A 12,395-nucleotide genomic window follows, 5' to 3' on the forward strand; every position below is an offset into this window, starting at 1 on the left:
GTGCAGTGGCGTGACTTCAGCTCACTGTAAATCAAGGGATTTTCCTGCCTCGGCCTCCTGAGTAACTGGGATTATAGGCATATGGCACAATGCCCAACTAATTTTTGCATTTTTAATAGAGATGGGTTTTGCCGTGTTGGACAGGCTGGTCTTGAACTCCTGACCTCAGGTGATCCACCTTCCTCAGCCCCCCAAAGTGCTGGGATTACAAGCTTGAGCCACAGTGCCTCGCCTGCATATTTTTCTTGATTTGTTCATGTAGAAAATAGTTGCTTCCTAAAGAGATGTGTTAAAACAATCCCTGATACTGTTGAAAGTTTTAGATGCCTTAGATTTAGTTTTCCTCTTTTTGCCTGAAGGGGTTGAATGCTGAAGCATCTAGTGTTCCTGTGTATGGGAATATTCCCACATAATTTTTGTTTCTAGTCCTGTTTCTTCCTGTGTTAGAAATAAGACTAAGGTGTGTAGCTTCATCTGTAGTTCAAGATGAAGGGGTCTGTGTGAGAAATACAGTGTTTGCACATGTGCATGCATGTGTGTGTATGTGTGTGAGAGAGAGATGACATACAGAGTACACAACCTCTTTGTAATACCCCGTTGACGCAGTGAAATCTAACGACTCTGGGCATAGCTTGCCCTCCGCAGTTCTAGATCTTATTAGTTGTGTAGTTTTTCAGCACTCAGATGTTTAGAGCTATGTATTTCTCAGAGCAGTCTCCCTTTTTTTTTTTTTTTTTTTTTAGTGTGCATAGAGTGCACATAAAAATTGTGTGTCTTGTTTAGATGAGATCAGGGCGTTCAGGGTAGTATGACTGTAGACTCTATCCCTTTTCAAGGATGATAGATTTATTGCTAGCCATGTTCTGGAAGGAGATTTTTGTTTTGTTTCTTTGGGATTGCCTTTTTGCTCAGTGAATGCATTGGGTAATTGAATGCATTGGTTATTTATTCTGTAAGCACAGGTTGGTGGCTTCTGCGCAGGTCCATGCTTGGAGGCAGTTGCACTAGGGGCAGTTGCTTTTTTCCCTCCTGGAGTTGATAGACTTGAGGGGAGGCAGATACTGGAAAGCAGCCACAAACACACCAAAGTGTGCGGTGGACTGAGAGAGGCCAGGATGTGAGGAGTTACTGTAACTGCAGCACAGATCAGTGCCACGAGAGTTTATTTTCATTGTAGGAGAGGGACTATTGAGGGAGGAGGACAAAAGACACATTTGCCCTACAGATTGAGGGGTGTCTTCTCTGTTATACTCACTGTTGTGTGAATTTTTTTTTTTTAGATGGACTTTTGCTCTTGTTGTCTAGGCTGGAGTACAGTGATCTTGGCTCACTACAACGTCTGCCTCCTGGGTTCAAGTGATTCTCTTGCCTCAACCTTCTGAGTAGCTAGGATCAGAGGTGCACGCCACCATGACGGGCTAATTTTTATATTTTTACTAGAGGTGGGATTTTACCATGTTGGCCAGGCAAGTCTTGAACTCCTGACCTCAAGAGATCCACCCACCTTGGCCTCCCAAAGTGTTGAGATAACAGGAGTGAGCCACCACTCCCAGCCTATGGTGTGACTTTTTTTGTTTGTTTCTTTTGAGACGGAGTTTCATTTTTGTTGCCCAGGATGGAGTTCAGGGTTTAGGGAGCAGGCCCATTCCTTCTGCTCCCTCCAGGAATTGGAAAGGGAATCTTTTTGCTCAGCATTTCCTTGCCTCCCACAAGCCTGACATGGAACCTGCATGGTTGCCTTAGTCTCCTGGGCTGCTCTAACAGAGCACCACGGGCCTGGTGGCTTAAACTGCAGCTGGTCATTCTCCCATAGTCCTAGAGGCTCAAAGTCCCAAGTCACATGATTGGCAGGGATGGTTCCTCCTGAGGCCTCTCTCCTGAGCTTGTAGAGACTGTTTTTTCCCTGGCTCCTAACAAGGTCATTCTTCTGTCCGTGTCCTCATCTCCTGTTCTTTTGAGGGCACCAAGTTGGATAGGGGACTAAACCTAATGACCTTGGTTAATCACTTCTTTCAAGACCCTAACTCCAAATAAACAGTCAACATTCTGAGGTCCTCAGGGTTAGGACTTCAGCATATGAGTTGGGATTGGGGATGTAACATGCTGAGTATCCAGAACAAGCAAAGCTATACAGGCAAAAAGTGGGTTCCTGCTTGTTAGGGCTGGGGACGGAGAACATGGGGTGACTGCTAGCCAGCACAGGGTTTCTTTTAGAGGTGATGAAGGTGTTCTGGAATTAGAGGTTGCACAACTCGGTGAACATTTTAAAACCCACTGGATTGTACATTCCAAAAGGTTGAATTTCATGGTATATGAATTATATGTTAGTAAAACTGTTAGAAACAAAAACTGAGGGCAACAGGTAAAAAGAGGAAGGGAGTTGAAAGCAGCATGAGGTGTGAACAGTCCATAATTCAGCTCATTAAAAAGCATGAACTTTTAGCACAACTGTGCAGCTGTGTGTTGAAAACATGAGTGAATGCTTGCTTTCTGCACCCTTTGGCCTGGTTTTCTCTACTTTCTAATTTCATCATTATACCTTCTCTTTCTTCCTCCCCCTCCCCACTTTTTCAAAACTTTTTTTTTTTTTTTTTTTTTTTGAGACGGAGTCTCGCTCTACTGCCCAGGCTGGAGTGCTGTGGCGCCATCTCGGCTGACTGCAAGCTCTGCCTCCTGGGTTCCCGCTATTCTCCTGCCTCAGCCTCCCGAGTAGCTGGGACTACAGGCAGCCACCACCACACCTGGCTCACTTTTTGTATTTTTAGTAGAGATGGGGTTTCACCATGTTAGCCAGGATGGTCTCGATCTCCTGACCTCATGATCCGCCTGCCTCGGCCTCCCAAACTGCTGGGATTACAGGCGTGAGCCACTGCGCTGGGCCTCAAAACATTTCTTCTAGTCCTTACCTGTGTCTACACAAAATTCCATAAACATAATGCTGCAGTTCGAGGAAGTCTTCTGAGGTTAGGGTGATAAGTTAGGAAAACATCTTTGGGGAAGTTTTGGTTTCCCTCTGAATGAAAACCCTCTGTGAAAGAGACACTTAAATACAGTTTTCAAATGCTCCTGAGATTCCCAGATGTTCTTTGGGGAGAAGTGAAGGCAGGACAGTTTCTAAGGCAAACACACCGTATTGCAGACAGAACCCAAGTAAAGAAAGGCACAGTGTTGGTGGGTATTTATGCACCAGCATAAATGTGGAGGTCAGGGATGCTAGCTTACCAGGCCAGCATGATTGAGTTATAAGAGCTGGCGACCAGGACACTGCCTATTCTGGGTGTCCTGCTCCAAACTCCTTTGAAAAAGGAAGCAACTGGTGGACTTCCCTGGACTATGGTTAAATTGGGTTCACGTTTGTGCCATGAAGACTCTTCAGAGCCAGGGATGCTGGCACCCTGGAGAGACCTTGCTCCAGGAGCTCAGAAGTGGGTAGAGACAGTATTGGCTTGTTGTGCCCAGTGCCTGGGCAGTGCTGAGCTCGGAGTGAGGAACCCAGAACCATGTGGGAGCAAGGGCGGGCGGCAGACGAGGAGAAGGGTTGCCCAGCAGCCTGTGGACTGGGTCAGTGTTCTATCATACTGTCTTTCTGCTTTGTTGTCTGATCCCACTAAAGACTAGCCAGAGAGATGTGGAGATAAAAAATGGTGGGTTACCTTTTCTCTTACTTTCACAGTGTTTACAATGTCTGTTTCACATCAACAGCAAGATCTGTGCAGGCATCCTAATAAGTATAAATAATATGGTCCTCAAAAAAACTGGGTTGTGAGGCTCCTGTCATCTTAGTTTCTTTAATCATTTTAAGTGATTATTTTTTACTTACTGACATACAATTGTTACTTAGTGGCCATCTACTATTTTTATAGAGTTCTTTATGTGCTTTCTGTGTACAAACATTTGTTTTCGTGCTCATCTTTTTTCAGTGCAGCTTACATATAATAAGATGCACCCATGCTTGATTACTGTGGATTCAAAAAAAAAAAAATGGCTTATAGAGATGTGATTCACATATCAAACACCTATTTTAGGTATATAATTCAACAATTCTTAATACCTTAATTTAAAAAAATACAGTGTTGAGTATTCCCCTTTTCTCCTTTTTTAGTAAAATGGACTCAGGATTGTGGATAACTGCCATTAGTCCCTTGGTTTGATTCCTGGCTGTCAGTGTTTGCTGGGGACGTTCATACCTCCCTTAATAGGATATTCTTAGAGCATTTAAAAAATTCTGGTAAAAAGCATATCCGAAATGAGATCTCCTCTCTCACCTTTCCCTGTTTCTCCTGCCTCCATCTCCCAGCAACCACTATTCCACTCTCTGCTTCTTTGATTTTCACTTCTTTAGGTAGCTTGTATAGGTGGAATAGCTTTATAAGCTGGATCATGTAAGCATCTGGTCAACATTAAGTACATTTATTTATTTAATTTATTTATTTAAATGAGGTCTTGCTCTTTTGCCCAGGCTGGAGTGCAGTGGTATGATATTGGCTCATTGCAATGTCCACCTCCTATGTTCAAGCAATTCTCCTGCCTCAGCCTCCTGAGTAGCTGGGATTACAGGTGCCTGCCACCAGGGCTGGCTAATTTTTGTGTTTTTAGTAGAGACCGAGTCCACTATGTTGGCCAGGTTCGTTTCAAACGGCTGACCTCTGGTGGTCTACCTGTCTTGGCCTTCCAAAGTGCTGGGATTACAGGAGTGAGCTATTGTGCCCAGCCTAAGTACTGTTGTTATTATTTTTAAGAAGCAAGGCACATGGACTTCTGTCTTTTCACTGTGTGGAAGACTCCTATCTTTTCACTGCACTGGTTCCGTGCAGACCCAGGCTTCCGGAAACTATCCCAGTTGAATTCTTACCCAACTTTTCCCATAAAAAGGAGCTAGGAAACCCTCATTGTCAAGAATGCTTTGCCTGGTATGCATGTGTGAGTGATGTTATGTTTGTCATTATTTGACAGACAGGGAGGAATCTTCCAGTCCTGTGTAAGGAAATGAAGTCATCATGCACAGATGTGGTTCGGTTTATAGAGGAAAGGGATTGGAGGTGTAGGGTGTGTGTGGCTAGAAGCCAGGCTTTCAAGTGTGCAGAGGAGTAAACATTTTTGCCTCCAGAATTTTAACTTAACTGGAAAGAAGCCTGAATTCCACCTCTTGGGCACACTAGCCTGAGGTCTTCTCTGCATACCTCATCATTAAAGTCTTCAGTTGTGTGTGTAACAGTCTTCAGGGCTGTTATCTCTCACAGCCTCCTTTATGTGAGAGTCAGCGCAAACTCATAAAGATGTTATGATGAATTCTATCAGAGAAATCTTTCTGGTTTTTTGAAAATAAACCATGCATTCTTTCATATCCAAATGATGGAACCTGGCTCACATTTCTTGTCAAAATTAAGATTAAAAGACAATGTCCTTTGTATTTTATATATAAACATCCTACTTCAGTGTGTAGGACTACCTCTCTTCTTGATTCTGAAAAGAGTGTGTAGAGTGAGATTTTTAAAGTGGAATTAGTGGGCATACAATGATCAGAGTGACATTTAAGAAACCAGCCATAGATAGTGTTGGTATGAGGACTGGTAAAAAACTAGGGGTGGGAAATGAGCATTTTTGGTCCTGTATCATATTCTCAAGACATTTTCTAGTAATTCACTCTTTTCACCTCAGAATGGTTTGATTAACTCTGGCCATTTGAAGGGAGCAGGCATAGGCAGTCTTCTGTCCTATGATAACCTCAGTACATATCCTTTATGTACTTTACAAGCTGCTGCGTGACAGTAGTTAGTATGGGGACATTACATAAAGCTATCCAATTTTAAATGTCTTGGATAATTCTTGCTTGCCCCAGCATCAGAATTGACCACTTTTGTCATGTAAAACTCATGTCTTACTGGCAATGCCCTGTAAAGTTACGTAAGTACTGTCTGTTATGCACAGGTAATAATTATGAGATAATTTCCACAGAATTAAAGTGCTTCTTTGACTTACCCGTAAAATCAAAACAGAGCTTCCAAGAGTAGACACACATTACTCTTAAAATGAGCTGTCTCCCAACCACTATCATGAGTTTAATCTTGCCAGGAGGGAGCTGGACTACAGAGTAACATTTCTTAGAGATCAAAGTCTACTAATTTAACTTTTGCCACAGAGGAAAGAGATTTTCTTCCATTTCATCAAGGCAGTGGCTTCAGCTCCACTTTCAATGATGAGACAAGAAACTGGAGAGCAATTCTGACCTAACCACTTAATTTAAATCTGTTCGTGATGAAAGACCTAATTTTTTGTCAACTGTTCATATAAAACATTTTGCTCAACACATATTTGAAGGAAAGATCAACAATTGCCTTTGGCATTATTTCCCTTTGTTGCTCCAGTTCTGCATTAACAAGCCCAGTTTTTAACTTAAGCCCCCATGTGAAATGGTTCACTTTATGAGGTCCCTGGCAGGTGCACAACATTCACTGTAGCAGGAAGAGCTGGATACCATGGCCTAGATAGCATCTCAGGTGCAAAAGATACTTAAGTCTGTCCTGGTGGCTGGGGGAAGCGGGGGAAGGGGGTGGGGAGGAGGGAGGGAGACGGAGGAGTGGGGAGAGAGACAGAAAAAAGAGAGAGAGAGACTTGCTCTGTTACACAGGCTGCAATGCAATGGTGCAATCTCAGTCCACTACAGCCTCCGCCTCCCATGTTCAAGCAAATCTTCTGCCTCAGGCTCCCAAGTAGCTGGGATTATAAGTGTGTGCCACCATACCTGGCTCATTTTTATAGTTTTAGTAGAGATGGGGTTTTGCCATGTTGGCCAGGTTCATCTTGCACTCCTGACCTCAGGTGATCTCTCTGCCTTGGCCTCCAAAAGCACTGGGATTACAGGCGTGAGCCACTGAGCCTGGCGAAAGCTGTATATGCTTAGATTGTGTTCTCTTAGATTGCAGGTGACAGTGGTTTTGCAATAGCATTTTCAGGTGAGGAAGGAGAAAGATAGTTTAGGGTTTTTTGCAATGTGGGGACCAGTTTTGTCATTGCTGTTGGTGGTGGTGGCTCTAATGGTACCGTGAACTTTTTGGCTGGTTAAAATTTGCTGCTGGTAGTATGATTTTGACTGGGTAAATTTTGGAAACTTGCCTGTAATTTTATTTGATAGATGACAAAAATTGATAAATGACTTAATAAGTGATAAGAATTCTGAACAGACTGGTTTCAGGCTTTGATCGTGCTTTGATCCTTTCCAACTGTGCTTCTCCTACCCTCAGGCCATCCCTATGGTGCTTTGCTTGTCTGGCAGCACTCACCCTGTCCTGACACTGGATGATTTACTTCTGAATGAATTGCCCCTGGAATCTATTCTGACACCATTACAGTTGGCAGCAACATAACTGTCTTGGGATGCTCCTGGAGTATATAGATAGATGTAAACACAGCATTTTGGTAGCTCTACTTCCCCAGCATTTTATTTTAGAATGGGGGTGTCATAAGGTGGGGCCATGATGAAGACTGTCGGTAGTGTGTGTTTCTTTGTACATTTTCATCATGATCTAAGCTTGCGAAAACTCTGCTGTGGCCCTTCCTTCCACTTTGGAAGAAATTAGAGCAAGAGTGGACAGCAATTGGGTTCATGGCGTGATGTGAATCACATGACAGCTCAGTCCTTCGATTCCTGGGTACTGCAGAGAGGGAAGAATCGGCCTCTCATGGGGAGTGACTGCTAGCCTGTGTGGCCTGTCTCCTGCTACATGTTGTTACATACTGAACATTTGTGTGTGCTCTGTGTGTTTTCAAAACACCTTCATCTCACCCGCCCTGGACTCATCCCTGTGAACAAGGCAGGGTGAGCATTACCATCTCTCTGGACCAACAAGGAGACTGCAGCTTGCAGTGCATGAGGTTGCTTCCCCATTGCTCTGGAGGCATAGAAAGTGGGTCCCTGGGACACAAATCCATGTGTTGGATTCTGGCCACTCATGCCTGCTGGTCACCCTCAGTTCTTACCTGGATTTGATTCTGTGGCTCTTCTGGATGTCTGTGTGAGTGTGTTATGGGTAAGTCTATTGTTGTTGAGGGGAGTGAAAGGGAAATTAGCTGGCCAGAAATCTCTGTGCGGTGGCTATCATGAACTTGGCTATATCCAAGCCCTGTGTGATTGTCACTTTTCAAGGCAGCAGGGTGACTTTGAAATCAGATGGATATTTTCCTTATTCACAGAGACTTTGCTCCTACCACTGCCCCTCCTCGTCATCTTCCCCCACTCCCTCCCCTCATTATTCCTCTTGCTGGCTCACATAATGAGTGGGGCATTCCAGTCCGTGCACGGGAGGTCAGGAGAAAGAGGAGGCAGAGCTGTCAGAGTGTGATCCATCATTTTGGGGTATGTGCAAGTGACTGCTCCTGCACTTGAATGGCTCTCATTCAGTGGATCCATGGGTATAAGAGACATTGTCCAAGCTGTGTGCTCTCTGTTGATGCTTGTTTTTAAAAAACCTATTTGATTGAGCTTGTCTGAAGTCCTCTTTGTGCCAGGTGTCAGAACAGGTGATAGAAAATTCTGACCGAACCCAAAAATTCCAGTATCAAAAATGACAGTGATAGATCCTTGCCCCTAACTCGGCCAACAAACAGGGTTAAAGGATTATCTTCCACATACAGAGAGGACATAAACCTTGAGTGACAGTAGCTGAACACAGAACATTTTTTGCAGATGTCTCTGAGTCTTAAACTCATTATGCTTTTAAGGATAATCTGCTGTTCTTAAGAAGGCAAAAACAATCATAAGTCTACCTGCCCTGTCTACCTCTGCCCCCTTTTAGATCCTGGTATGACCTGGCAGGGGGAGTTTTACAAGGAGTTGGGGCAAATTACTCCAACAGATACTTCCACCCAGCATTGTGTGTATATGCTGTTGTGAATTTTTTAACAGTATTCCAAACTGCTACTAATTACTAGGTGTTTGCTCAAGTCAGGAGCAGGAGAAGTACACAGGCCTTGTTATCACAGGGTCTGTGAAACTCTGATAAGATGTCGTAGTCAAAGAACTTGGGGCTGGAAAGTGGGCTCCGCTGGAGATTCTTGCTCTATTTTCAGCTTGTTGCACATAGGAGATGCATTGGAGAATGCAAGGCCTGAGTCTGCAGAGGTGAGGGGTCCTCATGCCTGCCTAGCATGTGGTGGCGAGACTCCAGAGACACATACGGAAAGCATACTGTTAAGTAGACAGTGTGGCACAAATACAAAGTGAGTGCGGTTTTTTTTTTTTTTTTTTAACATCACAGTGAACATTTAATATTTATTCTACTTATTTCAATATTTTATTCAGCATTATTTCATTGTGAAGACTGAATTGATCCTGGGTGTGTCTGTGAGGATGTTGCCAAAGGAGCCAGCGCAGTTATAATATAAGCAGGCAGAAAGGAGAGACTAGCCTACCCCTGTGACCCTACATCTTTCTTCCATGCTGGATGTTTCCTGCCCTCAAACATGGGACTCCAAGTTCTTCAGTTTTGGAACCTGGACTGGGCATCCTTGCGCCTCACCCTGCAAATGGCTTCTTGTGGGACCTTGTGATCATGTGAGTTAATACTTAGTTAACTCCCCTTTATATATATGTCTATTCTGTTAGTTCTGTCCCTGTAGAGAACCCTAATACACTGTTAACATTTTTGCCAGTTTGCTTTCTTTTTCACTTCTGTAAGTTTGTTTCCTTTCCTCCTTCACTCTTCTCCTCTTCTCCTTTCCTTCAATCCATGGATGTTTAGAATATTGTCCTACAAAACCACAGTACTTACATTCTCAGAATTGTCACGCCTCATAATTAAACATATGATGGTATTAAACACGCTGTCATACGTAAATTTCTCCAGTTGTTTAATTCACGTTGTTATCATGGGTATTGTATTGTATTGTATTTAGTTTTATGTCTCTTTAGTCCTCCAACATTTTATGACATAGTAGTTTTAGGATTTGTCTGTTTTCCTCTATAGTTACTGTGATGTTGAACAGTTTTGTTGGGAACAGTGCACGGGTGATAATTATACTTCTCATTGCATCCCCTCAGGACCTCAGAATCTCCTTGTTCCTTGATAAAGGTGTATCCACCAGATGGCTCCCTATCGCAGCTCCCTTCTCTCCTTAACCAATGAGTAATCTGCATTGTGATACTGAGAGAGAGTGTGATTATCCTGTTCCTCACAATAGTTTTTATTTGGTGGTTTTAGCATCCATTGATTACCATAAATTAGTAAAGCTTCTATGGCTTGCCTTAAACCAAACTCCACCAAGTTTGCTAACTTATGTATTGTCTGATGAGCTTTTGCACTACAGCAACAGAGTTGAGTTGGGACAGAGACCAGACGGTGAAAAATACTTACTGTTTAGCTGAATGCTGAACTACTACATTTTAGTTAAAAAAAGAGATGTGTTTCTAGTTCTTCCATTCAGATACATTTATTAGTTTGTGTTCTTAAAGAAGAGTTTTCTGTTTTGATCTTAAAAAATAAGTATGGACTTATTTATTCTTAATTTTTAAAAACGTGTCATTTATCTTTATTCTTTTACATTCATATGTTGCTCTAAAGTCGCCCAATGGGAACCCCTTCAGGATGGGTGCTGAGTTCTTCTGCTATGTTTCCCTTCAGGATGGTTCCTGGTGGGAGCGGTGGCTCATGCCTGTAATCCCAACACTTGGGGAGGCCAAGGTGTGTCCGGAATTTATCCTTCTGGTGAGTTCTTGGTCTCCTTGACTTCAAGAATATAGCTGTGGATCTTGCGGTAAGAGTTACAGCTCTCAAAGGCGGCATGTCTGAAGCTGTTTGTTCCTCCCAGTGGGTTCGTGGTCTTGCTGACTTAAGGAATGAAGTTGCAGATCCTCTCAGTGAGTGTTACAGCTCTTAAAGGTGGTGTGGACCCAAAGAGTGAGCAGCAGCAGGATTTGTTATGAAGATGGAAAGAACAAAGCTTTCAGGCTGCTGGCTGGGGTGGCCAGCTTTTATTCCTTTATTTGTCCCCATCCATGTTCTGCTGATTGGTCTGTTTTACAGAGTGCTGATTGGTCCATTTTACAGAATGCTGGTTGGTACACTTCCAATCCTTTAGCTAGACACAGAGCACTGATTAGTGCATTTTTACAGAGTGCCGATTGGTGCATTTACAATCCTTTAGCTAGACACAGAGTGCTGATTGGTGTGTTGTTACAGAGTGCTGATTGGTGCATTTACAATCCTTTAGCTAGACACAGAGTGCTGATTGGTGCGTTTTTACAGAGTACTGATTGGTCCATTTACAATCCTTTAACTAGACACAAAAGTTCTCCAAGTCCCCACTTGACCCAGGAATTCCAGCTGACTTCACCTCTCAAACGGAGGTAGTTCACCTGAGGTCAGGAGTTTGAGACCAGCCTGGTTAACATGGAAAAATCCTATCTCTATTAAAAACACAAAAATTAGCTAAGTGTGGTGGCTTGCCCCTGTAATCCCAGCTACTTGGGAAACTGAAGCAGCAGAATCCTTTGAACTGGGGAGGCAGAGGTTGCAGTGAGCTGAAATTGCTCCACTGCACTCTGACCTGGGCAAGTGCCAGACTGCATCCCCACCCCCGCCACCCCCCCAAAAAAAAGATGGGTCCTGGCTTCTTCTGTTATGCTCCCCTTTAGAGTGGACCGTGGGTTCTTCTGTCATGTTTTGTTTTTTTTTTAGGATGGGCCCTGGGTTCTTCTGTCATGTTTTGTTTTTTTTTTTTAGGATGGGCCCTGGGTTCTTCTGTCATGTTTCCCTTCAGGATGGCCGCTGGGTTTTTCTGTTATTCTCTGCTTCATCTTGAGCTCTGGATGTTTCTGTCTTGTTCCGCTTCAAGATGGGCCCTGGGTCCTTCTCTCATGTTCTTCTCAGGATAGGCCCTAGGTTATTTTGTTCGCTTCTCTAAGGCCCTTTATCACTTTCATTGACCAGAAGAGGTTCCGTGTTCACAGTGGAAATTTGCTGCTGCTCACCTTGAATCAGCCCTTTGGCGTAAGAGCCTTGGAGAATGATATTTAATGTTTAGAAACCAAGAACTGATGACTGAATATATTCATTTCGATTTGGGTATTATTGCTCCAAGGCTTCTTGTGTGGAGAGATCCAGGAAGTAGATATTGTTGCTATGTATGCTTTCCCACTGTCCCTCTCTCTCAAGCCCACAGGATGCTTCTTTTCCTATCTCTTGCCACTTAGGTCATGCTTCTATAGTGAGAATTTGCTACATACAGCATCAACATATTGACATATTTGTTCTCTTTTATGAGACAAAAAAAGTTTCAGAAATGCTTAACATTGATGCTGCCACTACCATTGCTACCATCACCAATACCAACACCACCACTAGCAAAACAATGAAATAAAGTTCAAGATTTCTTGCATTTTATTGTCTTTAGAATATCTC

The 12,395-nt window shown here is 43.3% G+C and overlaps 1 protein-coding gene across 7 annotated transcripts in view; it reads left to right on the top strand.

The window, feature by feature from the left end:
• TBL1Y (transducin beta like 1 Y-linked) overlaps window positions 1-12,395 on the top strand; it is a 212,005-nt gene that overhangs the window by 72,505 nt on the left and 127,105 nt on the right. For 5 of the 7 annotated variants that reach the window (XM_030926290.1, XM_030926289.1, XM_030926283.1 and 2 more), the window contains exons 2-3: window positions 9,299-9,550; window positions 10,617-10,700. The exons of the other annotated variants lie outside the window; for them this stretch is intronic. The gene's annotated coding sequence lies outside the window, so the exon portion shown is untranslated. The remainder of the gene's footprint in view (window positions 1-9,298; window positions 9,551-10,616; window positions 10,701-12,395) is intronic. 7 annotated transcript variants of the gene reach the window in all.

This window comes from Rhinopithecus roxellana, chromosome 22 (assembly GCF_007565055.1).
Source record: "Rhinopithecus roxellana isolate Shanxi Qingling chromosome 22, ASM756505v1, whole genome shotgun sequence".
NCBI classification, from domain to species: domain Eukaryota; kingdom Metazoa; phylum Chordata; class Mammalia; order Primates; family Cercopithecidae; genus Rhinopithecus; species Rhinopithecus roxellana.